At 34.5% G+C, this 13,635-nt stretch overlaps 1 protein-coding gene across 1 annotated transcript in view; it reads right to left on the bottom strand.

The window, feature by feature from the left end:
- Window positions 1-701, bottom strand: part of LOC106869796 (uncharacterized) — a 30,924-nt gene extending 30,223 nt beyond the window's left edge. Inside the window, exon 1 of the mRNA XM_052968954.2 lies at window positions 660-701. The gene's annotated coding sequence lies outside the window, so the exon portion shown is untranslated. The remainder of the gene's footprint in view (window positions 1-659) is intronic.
- Between the last annotated feature and the right edge of the window lie 12,934 nt (window positions 702-13,635).

The following is a 13,635-nucleotide window of genomic DNA, read 5'->3' as shown; positions in this document are numbered from 1 at the left end:
TTACATGCGTACTCAAACGAGAGCAACATCTTTAGTGTAGAGGAAAAACTACTGAGCAGGCACTATGAGCGTACAACTGTCCCATTCGTTCCAATGGAGGCTTGACTAGCCTACATTGGAGGAGAAGCACACATCATACCTGCAAAGGGTACATATCCCATAAGCTAGAAAATAATAGCAGCATTTACAGGAAGAATAGCCTCTTCTGGACTTGTGATTAATTCATTACCTCCCACCTAGAATATACCTTCGCTATCCAGAAATAGGAGATAGCTACAAAATACGAGTAAGCAACAGAAACAAAGATTCCACCAAACCTCCACGTTGTAATACAAAATGTCAGCAGCTGCCCCGAAATGTATCCATGATATTACTTGCCCCTGAGGCATGGTGTAAAGACTATTTACAATACTATCCACAGGAAGGTTGTCTTGAAGGGATTGCTCTGAAAAGATTGTCTTGAGAGGATTGCCTTGACGTATGCACGAATAGCGAATCAGAACCTGAATGTATTCTCACCATTATAAACAAGGAATACTATCATAATTATCTGATACATAGCGATTAATAATTAAATGTTTTTGGCAGTGTAATTATGTACATTTAGCATCAAAATTCTATTTCACTATTAAATAGAACACTACACACATTTCACTTACCTTATGATCTTGAAGATGACTTCTACGTTCAGAAGTATATATATATATATATATACACATACACACACATACACACACACACACACAAACACATGCATACATATGTGTGTGTATATATATATATATATATATATATATATATACACACATTTATATGTATATATATATACACACACATTTATGTGTCTATATATATATACACACATTTATATGTATATATATGTATGTGAGTGTGTGTGTATGTGTATGTATATATGTGTGTGTGATTCTATGCATGTTCTGTGTGTGTGTGTGTGTGTGTGTGTGTGTGTGTGTGTGTGTGTGTAGTACGCCAGCTGTAAAGAAAATTTCCTAATAAATATGTCAGTACTCCAGGTTTTTTTTTTTTTCATATTCACAATTACGTTTTAATGTTTGTTTCCGATTTATCATGTGAGCCATGACACTGTAGGATAACCCGACAAAATGTTTGGAATTTATACTTCTCTCCTTTGAGATGTTGAATTATTACCATCAATAATTATCGCCCGAACTATAAAGAATGATTTTTTAACCATAAGAATAATGAAATTGACTCATTCACTCACGGCAGTGAGCGAATATATTCTTAAGATCAACTTTTAATTACTCGTGAGCACTTCTAAGCTTCATCACAAATTCAGTTCTCAATCCAACTTAATGCGGTTTTTTTTTTTTAGCAATGATGGTCCAGTCCTTGACTGCATTTTGGGATAAAACAATTGAAATTTACTTCATTGTGAAAAAAAGTTAGGTCAAAATATGTGACGCCAAAAATGAGAGAGTTAGGCGAAAAATTGATTTTTGAATCGAAATATCAGTTATTTCAAAAGGAAAATATGGACTAATTGGGTTTTAAATAATTTGCTCACTGAGAAGAATCTTTTGATGAAAAAGTTGTGTAGCTTTTAAGTGAGGAAGAAGATGGTAAGTGATCCACAAGATTGACTTTGAATCAAAATGACTCAGCTAGTGTAAAAGAAAACTATACAATATTTCTGTTCATTTGAAAGAACTGTATGAGATGAAATTTATGGTGAAAACCTCGTCGAAAATATCAGCTCCCCAAAAAGTGGTGTACTTTAAGTGATCAGGTGCAAACGTGGCCGTGTGGTAAGAAGTTCGCTTTACAACCACATGGTTCCGGGTTCAGTCCCATTGCGCAGCACCTGGGGCAAGTGTCTAGTATAGCCTCGGGCTGAACAAAGTCTTGTGAGTGAATTTGGTACACAGAAATTGCAAGAATCCTGTCATATACACACTCACACACACACACACACACACACACACACACACACACACACACACATATATATATATATATATATATATATATATATATCGAAGCTCGTCGAAACGCCGGTGTTAAAACGTGGGTAGCTGAAGAAGTAGAATGTTCTCTATGTGGCTCGTGTGTTCTCGTCTACGTTTGTGTGCAATGTCCTGTACCCAGATATGCACCTATACATACAGGTGGATGTCGGTATGCACATACCTGTACGTATATATGCATATACTCATTTACTTTTGTTTTTATATATATATATATATATATATATATAATGTTTGTGTGTGTGTGTGTGTGTGTGTGTCTTTGTGTCTGTTATCTCCCATCACTGCTTGACAACTGGTGTTGGTGTATTTACATCCCCGTAACTTTGCGGTTCGGCAAAAATGACTGATAGAATAAGTACAAGGCTTTAAAAAGTCCTGGAGTTTATTTGTTCGACTAAAACCCTCCAAGGCCATGTCCCAGCATGGTCCCAGTCAAATGACGGAAACAAAGGATTAAAAAAAAAACGATCAGTTTAAATTTTAAATATTTTTGTCATATTAAGATATTTAGCGTTATAAAAGAAGTTATTACGTGTCTTGGGCCACTTAGCGTAATTGTACAGAGCACTTAACTGGAGTTTGAGAGGTACTTGGTTCGATTTTATGTAGCGTACTGCTAGCAACTTCTTTTTTTTCTCCCCTTTTTGCTAAGGGAATGTAGACGATCTTCTAAGCGGTTTTCACAGCTGTGCTGCGTTCAAGATTTACTTCAGATGAAAGGGCTCTTGGTATGTTATCGTTCCTGTAACTTAGTGGTTCAGCAAAATGACCGATGAAATAAGTCCTAGGCTTTAAAAAATAATTACTGTCGACGATTAGTTCGACTAAAATTCTTCGAGGCGGTACCCCAGCATGGCCGCTATCTAATGTCTGAAACAAGTAAAAGATATATAGGGCAGGCTTTGTGTAGGTGAGCCAAATTCATTCACAAGGTGATCTATTAGTCCCAAAACACAGGCACTCATATATTTGTCAATAAATTGTGTGTATATTAATCTTTACACTATACAATAGTATAGATACATTTCAAGCGATTTTACCAATCGGTTTGGCACGCGAATTAGGTAATTAGGTGATAATCCAAGACAGCAGTAGTCAGAGTGGGTGGTATGTAAAATATGACAGGAAGTCAGCAAGTGTCACATCCGGTTTGTGGATGTTGTGATATATATATATTTTCTAATTGCTAGTGCGTGTGTTTTTATTGGCTAAACTGGCAATATGACCATCCCCAAGTACAACAACATATATATATATATATATATATATATATATATATATATATATATATATATATATATATATTATATGTATTTATTTTCTCCAAGTAATAAATAACTCGGATAAAATAAATTGGTTAATAGATACCGGGGTAGCAAAGATCACAAAATAACCGTGGTGTAACTCCTGTTTATGAGGTAGAAACTCCTTGATATTTTGGGTATTTGAGTATATATAAATTTAAAGAATGGAGTAAACGCATATTATAACTGCATATTTTCCAAAACATTCTCATTACTTCCCACTCATAAATACGCACAGGGTTAGATTCGGTTTCTCTAACACGAAGAACATCTCACAAATAATATCCGCACACAATATGAGGCTTTTACATCCGCAAGAGAGTACCAACAGTAATTATATTAAGCCAGATATTATTAACCTTTACCATAATAGCAATAATAACACTAATAATAAACCAAGGAACAATAGTTATAACATGATTTATAATAGTAATAGTCATAACAACAAAATCATTATTTCTGAAGTTAATAGCAAAAGAATTAGGTTTTTAAGTGATAATGCAAAACTCAAAAACACTATATATCAATGCCAAGTCAGTACTCCTACAGGTGTTTCTTCTTATATTGGATCTTCCTCTTCACCAATATCCTCAAGAATTTCTAATCATTTTTCTTCCTTTAGAGACAGAAACAAACGAAACACTACGAGCCTTAGTAAATTAATTTGGGAACTTAAAGACAATAACATAAAATTTAAACTAGAATGGCTTATTCTTTCTATTTCTAGGCCATATGAAAAGGGTGGAAGATTCTGTTCCTTGTGTAATACCGAAATGTTCTTCATTTTATTTTCAAAGAATAAACTGGTAAACACGTTCATTGAAAACTCTTACAGATGTAAACATTGGCAGCAACACGTGTTTACAGCGTTTAAATAACATTCACTCATTTACAAAACGCTATCAAATTAACTCGTAATACATGAGTTCCTCAAATAGTTCTAGAAAAACATGACATTCACTCCCTCATATGTTAAAAGATGTCATAGATTGTTTACGATTGACATATTTTATCTAAATATTCTTTATTTGTAAACCTAAATTAGAACTCATATAAAATCTTTAAACACAAAATAGCGCATCATTTTTAGTTTAATTCATAGTAAAATTTACCTACATCAATTGCCTAATATACAACGCCCTATTAACCTTACTTTTTCTTTTTCATATTTCATTGTACCTCAATATCATTCATTTACGACTTCCAATTTATTCACCAATTTGTTTAGCAATGATAAGAGTTATTTATGTTCTTGGCTTTTTTAGTGAGAGTTTTCTAAATCTACGATCCTAATTCATCATTTCAACGTTCCTAGAAACATCTTTAGTTTTAAAACAATCATAGTTTAAGTATTTATTCTCGTAACAAGATTTATCCCAAACATTTAAATTTCTCATTATATGACGCATAATTTACTGATCAACATAATATTATTTTATTTTCAAATATCGATAAAACTTTTACACTAATAGATATGTTACGGAATTTCTGTAGTAAACCTTGTTTATAATATTAACTTTGTCTTCTTAAGCAATATTTATTCTTTTAACCCCTTTTTCAGCCCAACTTTTCTTACATATATTAATAAAATAATCAATTTATGTAGATTAATAGACCACCCATTAACTTTATTATTTATTTATTTATTAATTAATTTTCAATCATTTAATATCTCATTTACTAATATATGAATTACCCTCCGATAAATATCCCTCCACATTATTACTAATTACCAAACATCGACAGTATTTATATACGTACTAAGGAGTGTATAATTTTACGTATGAATCTCTATGTAAATACGTGTAACAACACATACATAAAAAAAAATATATATGTGTGTGTGCGAATGTATGTGTATGAATGTTCATATATACACGTGTATCTGTGTGTGTGGGTGTGTGTATACATTCATATTTTAGTATGAAACTATGTGTTTGTGTAGATTTTTGAATATATATATATATATATATATATATATATATATATATATATATATATATATATATATATATATATATATATATATATATATATCTGTTATTATTTATAAAAAAATATTTATGAATATGTATGTATATATGCTTGGTTGGATGCATGTATGTTTATGTATTTTTATATATACACATATATGTGTGTACGTGTGGATATGTATGTGTGTATATGTATATATATATGTATATATGTATATATGTATATGTGTGTATATATATATATATATATATATATATATATATATATATTTGTGTGTGGTTGCACGTTTATGTATGCATGTGTGTTTATGTATGTGCTTATGTGGGTATACACAAGATTAACCCCCATTTATAATGCCTTTTTATTACATAACATTCCTCTCCAATTTTTATCGGATTTATATCCTATCGTCTCCTAATTCTACACTCTGAATTTTCTTTCCCCCTTTTTTCTTTTTTCTTTTATCTTCTTCCCTTCTTGTCCAACGGACTATCTGGTAGCGTCCTAATCTCTAACGGGTTTTTCAAATGAATTACGTTATAACCTTCTCTAACTATAGTTCTCATATTCGATTATAATGTCTTACGTTTAAGCTGGTTCCCATACTTTTCCCTGAGGAGAAGTTTACATTTTTAATATCGCCGATTCCTATGGATCGCATAAATTGTAATTCTTCGAAACATATGTCGGAATAAAAGTATGCAGTTATAATATGCGTTTACTCCATTCTTTAAATTTATATATATATATATATATATATAAAATAATTTTCCCAGAGGATGTAGCAACCGTTACCAATATAGCATAAGAACTTACCTTAGGAGATCATTAATTAGATTCCTTAAGGGTCGTTCTCACAGTTTATATTTATATCATAAGGTTTTTAAACTTTTAAATTTTCATATTCAAAAGAGACAGAGACTTCAATTTCGATATATCGATTTATTCACCACTCTATGTTAACATTTCTGTGCCAAACTTATCCAGTGACTGGTCCATTGGATTTAGACGTTTGGCACTTCTTCAGGAGTGGTTACCTTTCGAACAAAACACGAAAAAACACATACATAACTATTATTAGGTCTTTAGGATATCGTTAGCTTTCGTCTTTGTTCAAAGACGAAAGCTAACGATATCCTAAAGACCTAATAATAGTTATGTATGTGTTTTTTCGTGTTTTGTTCGAAAGGTAACCACTCCTGAAGAAGTGCCAAACGTCTAAATCCAATGGACCAGTCACTGGATAAGTTTGGCACAGAAATGTTAACATAGAGTGGTGAATAAATCGATATATCGAATTTGAAGTCTCTGTCTCTTTTGAATATGAAAATTTAAAAGTTTAAAAACCTTATGATATTTATATATATATATATATATATATATATATATATATATATATATATATATATATATATATATATAAATTGTTACTTCCAGAGACTTGCGTAGATTTTTTTTAATAAATCGACCTATTCTAATATCTATATAGACCTAGAAAAGCAGAAGTAACTGATCTCTGACTTATTTTAAGCAGCCAAAAGCTTGGTTGTTAAATGACGGAGCCCAATTTCACAATGAAATTAAATATAGGTTTATTAAACATAAGGATATGGCACCGTAAATATGTCAACTAATACACCTTATATTGCTGACAGCAATAAAGTTCAGATTTTCATAACGAAAGTAGATTAGCGTTATTTGTTATATTTTCAGAAATTTAAATTTATGATTCTTTAGGTCATTTTGGTTTAGTTTCCTAATCTAAAGTACTCTAAACTACCCATTTAACTTAAAATTCTTAATATCTACAAAAATTACAGGCCCAACCACAGTTTGTTTATATAATTCTGTAAAAATTGCTGTGTTAAATGTTTGCAATAAACAACAGACACACGTAACACATTGCACTCGTAAAATTGGTCTTAACATGTATTTCTGCATTATTCATAAGATAAGCATCAGTTTTAAGTCAAGAATGACATGTTCATAGCTTGATTTACAGTTAGCGTTTGTTAATCATTCTTCATAGATATATGGATGATCACGTATATGTGAATGCATGTATACATGTTTACGCATACACATGCATGCATAAACTCCCGCGCGCACACACACGCACATATAGTATTAACACCTACTCCCGCATCACCCGCTGAGGCCTCTTATTCATGTAGGGACCACCAAAATTTCGCAACCATACCTTTTACTCCAAAATCATTGAAGTGCAATGTAACAAACTTAGCAAATTAAACTTGGGCATTTAGTAGTTGAAATGAATAAACTTTATGTAAATGATAGCAAAAAATGTGGCCTTTATACAGCCCCACAAAAGACTAATACTAAAGAACTTGAGTTCGTTAATATTAGGGATATATTTGAATGCGAAATCGGAAAGTGTTCTGTGTTTGCAAACACTCTGCCAGGTGCATATTGTTGCATCAATTACTTACGTATTTCGTTATATAAGTATACAAGAGAATACCCCAAAATAACCGGAAACGTTCTCTGTGGAACGAACTCGTTGTAGTTCAGGCTTCTGCCGCTAGAAGCCATTTGATGCGACCCTCAGCATGGGGTTCCTTCTCAAAGAACAAATCACAAAAATAAATAACAGAAAGAAAAAAACAAGACCTTATTTGTAAAAAAATTTGGACCTGGGTTTGCACCCCCTAAACAAATTTCGTTCCTGCGCAACTGACCCTCAGACGTCAGTAAGTGGACCGGCGTCGTCGTGGGTAGTCCTACTACCGCGTGGTGCGTCTTTGCTTTGCTGTGCTTCTTCTTTGTTCATCGATTTTAGCGATGGCTGAAACGAAGGAACAACGTGCTTCCATGAAATTTTGTTTCCTACTGGGGAAAACGGTGGCCGAAACAGTTGTCATGCTTTTAACAGCTTACAAGAATCCTACACTTTTAATTTCACGATGTCAGTCAGTTCAACCAAAAAAGTTGTGTTATCTGCAAAGAAATCAAGACAAGTTAAGCACAGAAGACTGTTTTCCTTCGAAAAGCTGTCACTTATGACGATGAACGAAGACATGTTGGCCAGCCAGTCACACTGCCGTCAATATATTCACAGCAGGAAGGCGGCGAGCAGGCAGAATCGTTAGCACGTCGGACGAAATGCTTAACGGTATTTCGTCTGTCTTTATGTTCAGAGTTCAAATTCCGCCGAAGTTGACTTTGCCTTTCATCCTTTCGGGGTCGATAAATTAAGTACCAGTTACATACTGGGGTCGATCTAATCGACTGGTCCGCCTCCCCAAAAATTTCGGGCCTTGTGCCTAGAGTAGAAAAGAATATTCACAGGAGGACAGTGACATATATATATGAATGAACTCAAGATGCAATGACTTATGCCAGAAAATTTGGCCGGTTTGATCCCTTCATTACATTCATTACATGTAATGTGAAATGCGCAGGAACATTCAATGAACTCTTGCGACATTACTTGCATTTCCTGCTGCAACAAAGAAATGGCGTCTGGAAATTTCCCTTGTCAAGGTGTCAAACTATTGTACAGCCTTAGAATATTTTCGCTAATTTGGAGCAAAGGACATGATCTCTCTCCACACACACACACACACACACACACACACACACACGTATGTAGTGAGGGCGCATGGTTAGGGTATTGCGCTGTCGATCTAGTGATCGTGATTTCAATTCCTAGACCGCGTGTTGCGTTGTGTTCTTGCTCTGTGATCACTTCGACGGAAGAGTCCATCTGATGTGTATGTGTGTGTGTGTGATATGTGTATGTGTATGTGCGTATGTGTGTGTGTGTGTCTACATACGAAGGGCTTCTTTCAGTTTCTCTCTGCGAAATCCACTCATTAGCTTTTGTTTGACTATAGTGAAAAACACTTGTCCAAGGTGCCACGTAGTAGAACTGAACCTGGAACTATGTGGTTAGAAAGCAAGCTTCTTACCACACACCTACGCCCGTGCCTAGATTCTACATTTTCTCTCTTATTGAGTTTTGTCAGTCTTTGTCAATATCAAGTTTGTTTTAAGGGCTTATTTTTATCTGTTAGCTATAACCAGCGTTCTTTACTTCCAACGAGCACAACTTGTTGCATGAATTGGCCATGTAATTCCTGCTCTTTCCAACTATTTGCTCTATCGTTCTTCATATTTTTATTCTACCACGTGGTCACTTCTAATAATGGTGATGTAATTATTTTGTTGCTTTATTTATTTATTTATTTATTTATGTCTTCTCACTTTTGTGCTATTTTGCTAGAGCAAGATTTCAACTACTATTCCTACTCCTGCTATTCCTCCTCCTGCTATTCCTCCTCCCCTCCTCCCCTCCTCCTCCTCCTCCTCCTACTACTACTACTACATAAGCATGATGGCTCCACCTCCCTTCCTCTCAGTTTGCCTTCTTTCTTTCTTTCTCTCTTTCACTCCCTCTCTCTACTTCCCACTCTCTGTTCGCTATCAATTTCTTCTACCTGATCTTTTATATTTATTTTAGTAGCACTCTACGTTGAATCTTGGAGGAGTCGTCTATGCATTTGCTAGCCCATATTTTACAAAAGTTAAGACTTCCTGTCAATTATGCTTTCTTCCACTCCTTTTTTTTCCTTTTTTTTTTTTTGCCAGCCACAACCAAAAATCTTTTTTTTTTTTCTTTTTCTGTTACGTGGTCACTTCTAACGATGATGAAAGTGGTGTTACTTTTCACATTCCTTATATCAATAACTCTTGAAATAAGCCTATACACCCATAATCTAATTTTTCTATCTTCGATCGCATTGTTTACGTAGCAGTATTCGTATACGAAACGTCGAAAATTTCAGTTCTGGCTCTGAGCTCTATAGCAAATCTGTAGAGATAAACTTTTTAAAAAATTGTGATGTTGATGTGTTTTTGTCTATTTCTTCTCTTTTTTGTGGTATTTCGCTAGAGCAACAGGCTTCCTCACCTCTTCTAAGCAACAACAGCTATTACCAAGTCGAAACAACAACTACTTGTATTACTTCTGTTATTGTTATTATTATTGAGTGAGAGAGCAGCACACACCATCAAAGTGATGCTGAGATACAAATATACGAAGACCAGTATACCCATCATGACTACCTGTTTGATAAGGGTAGACTAGGCACATGCCTCACAACCATATTTGCACGACATGGTGATCTCGTATCAAGGTAAATAGCGTATGATCTTGCAGGTGGGACCCAGTTAGAATTTTCTTCAGGCCGAGTAACCCATCCTGCTCAAAAGGTCCCCGAATAAGGGTTATGTAAGGATGGTGAACGAAACACCTATGTTTCCAGAGGTGAAATATTCAAATCCCCAAAGAATTCCTTTCAATACATGGCTATGATGCTCCCCCACTACTTCTGCTCAAGATCAGAGATGCATATATCGTCTGCCATTAAGGGACATACTCAACTAGTTAAGGTCAATCAACTGACAATTAAAACTGAGTAGGACATTCGCTGTAACCCATATTTTATACCAAGACAAAACATAAACATGTTAGCACTTCCAATCAGTTAATATCAGAAGCCACGAGAGCCATTACCTGGTACTGTACCAGGGCATTTATCATTATGATTATTATTATTATTATTATTATTATTATTATTATTATTATTATTATTATTATTATTGTTCAGTAGTTTTATTTTTATAACGTGCTTTCACTTCACTACCGAGCGCAGCTCTGTGTGCCTTGGGTATGTGCTGTGGTTTGCTGTGATGCTCTTATGGTTACTGTATTGAAAGTGTTTTGCGTAGGATGTGTGCTGTGCCCAGTAGTGCAATTTTCTGTATGTTATATATATTTGTAAGTCCTGGTGTTTTTGTTATGTATTTGTCTGAATATTTTTTTTATACCTAAGGCACCTACTATGATAGGAATTGTTTCTGTTTTTAGATTCCACATTCGAGTTACCTCTATTTCCAGGTCTTTGTATTTTGAAAGTTTTTCCATTTCTTTTAGGGAAACGTTGTCATCTGCTGGTATTGATACATCAATTAGAAAGCATTTTTTTTCTTCATGATCTTTGACAACTACATCTGGTCTATTTGCCTTAATTTCTCTATCTGTGTGTATTGGCATATCCCAGTGTATGGTTGCTTTCTCGTTTTCTGTGACCTTTTCTGGCGTGTGTTTATACCTTATTTATTATTATTATTATTATTATTATTATTATTATTATTATTATTATTATTATTATTATTATTATTATAAGACGTCACATAGTATCCAATATTGTTATGTTGTTGGTTGAAGATATTGTGTCTACCGGGTGTCTGTCAAGTCACAACAAGGACCTCAGGCAGACAGTACTTTACGTGAAATGCGTGCAGTTCCAAGTAAAGCCGATTTTTGCAATACACCGAGATTGTAGGGTTTTTCTAAAGGTTCTGGATGTTTCTTTAGGTTGGTTGGTATTGAACTCAATGCTCCGATGTGCACGATATGGTGATTTCATATCGAGATAAACAGTGCATGACCTTGCTGATGGGGTCCAGTTAGAATTTTCTTCAGGTCGAGTAGCCCATACCACTCAAATGGTCTTCGAATAAGGTTTGTTTAACGATGTTGAATGAAACACCTATGTTTCCAGAGGTGAAATATTCAAATTCCAAAGAATTCCTCTCAACACATGGCTATGATGTTCTCCCACTACTTCTGCTCGTGATCCGAGATGCACATATCGTGAACACTGAGGGACATGCTCAACTGGTTACGGTCAAACAACTGACAAGCAAATCTGTGGTTTTAAGCAGAATATTTGCTGTAACCCATCTTTTATACCAAGACAAAACAATGTACATGATAACACTTCTAATCAATTAAGATAGAAGCCATGAGAGCTACTGACTGGTACTGCATCAAGACATTATTATTATTATCATCATTATCATCACTATCATCATCATCATCATCATCATCATCATCAAATCAAAACTGCCGACAAGTGCTACAATCACCACCCTGAGGTTGTAACTGAGGGAGAAAATTTAACCACTACATACAAAGTGAACTATCAAAGCTAATAAATCGGATATTGTTGTGAAAGACCAAAACAATAAAGTTTATTTATTGATCGACATGAGTATTCCCTGTGATCATAATATCTCAGCAAAAGAATTTGACAAGCTTAGAAAATATAAAGATTTGCTCATTGAAGTGAAAAAATGTGGCATCTCAAGGTTGGTGCAATACCAATGATTGTAGGGCCACTAGTTATGATGAAAAAAAGGAAATGAAAATTATTGGTGTCAGTTGACTGCATCCAGAGATTATGTTAATGACTTGTAGGTACATGGTATTTCGTTATGCAGCTATAATATGCTACAAAGTACATTAAACGTTTTCATAACTCTACTATTTTTATAACTTATTATTATCATTATTATTATTATGATAAAGCTGTACCAAACTAATTTAATTGGCAAGGAAATTGACTTGAAGTTTGGTGATAACACGCTTTCCCGAATCTCAATAATATTTCTTAGGATTCTTGCACTTTTCTGAGGATCGACAATATCTGCCGCAATATCAATATCTTCCAGCCTCTTAGATAGTAGTTTGGGTGCTATGTATGGTGTGTTAAATGTCACTTTTGCATTCCACAATCACTTCATCTCTCTGGCTGGCTTCTGATATTTCTCAGTTTTTCTGAATTTCCCTTGTATGCACTGTAGTATCATATGGTGTTGCAAAATCAATGATTTTATACAACTACCGAGGTAACTTCAATGTTTGCATGCCTTCTTGGTCATCACATTCATCCCAAATTAATGTCATAAATGCAATGTTCTTCAAATCTCTACATCACTTAGTTTCATCTCTTATATGTGTCTCTGGCCGGAATATAGATACTAAAAACATTCTTAAATTCTTCTTTCTAACCGCCAAACCTATTGTTGACCAAACCATCACCGTCAGACGACTGCTTTACCACGATTATTCACCACACAACGACATACAATGCAACGCCAATTCCTCCAAGACCGTAGGACACTTCAAGTCATTTGAATGACTGAATCTATTCCTAATCCAAGCGAGATAACACGGGCAGCACGTGTTTCCATCTGACCTGTCGGAGACAGCTTAGCACACATTCTTCAAAACCCACACCCAACACAATCAATACTCATTGCTCCACCAGAGCTCAGTCAAAGAATACAGCCTGCAACACTTGAAAAAATTCACCTGCTCTTAAAATCTTACGGTTTACACCTAGCACCAAGGTGGCGAGCTAGCAGAAACGTTAGTACGCCGAGCGAAATGCTTAGCGGTATGTTGTCTTTCTTTATGTTTTGAGTTCAAATTTTGCCGAGGTCGACTTTGCCTTTCATCCTTTCGGAGTTGA

This window comes from Octopus bimaculoides, chromosome 6 (assembly GCF_046866305.1).
Source record: "Octopus bimaculoides isolate indiv1 chromosome 6, ASM4686630v1, whole genome shotgun sequence".
NCBI lineage: Eukaryota > Metazoa > Mollusca > Cephalopoda > Octopoda > Octopodidae > Octopus > Octopus bimaculoides.
The sequence above is the reverse complement of the archived record's forward strand: the minus strand, read 5'-3'. Positions and strand labels throughout refer to the sequence as shown.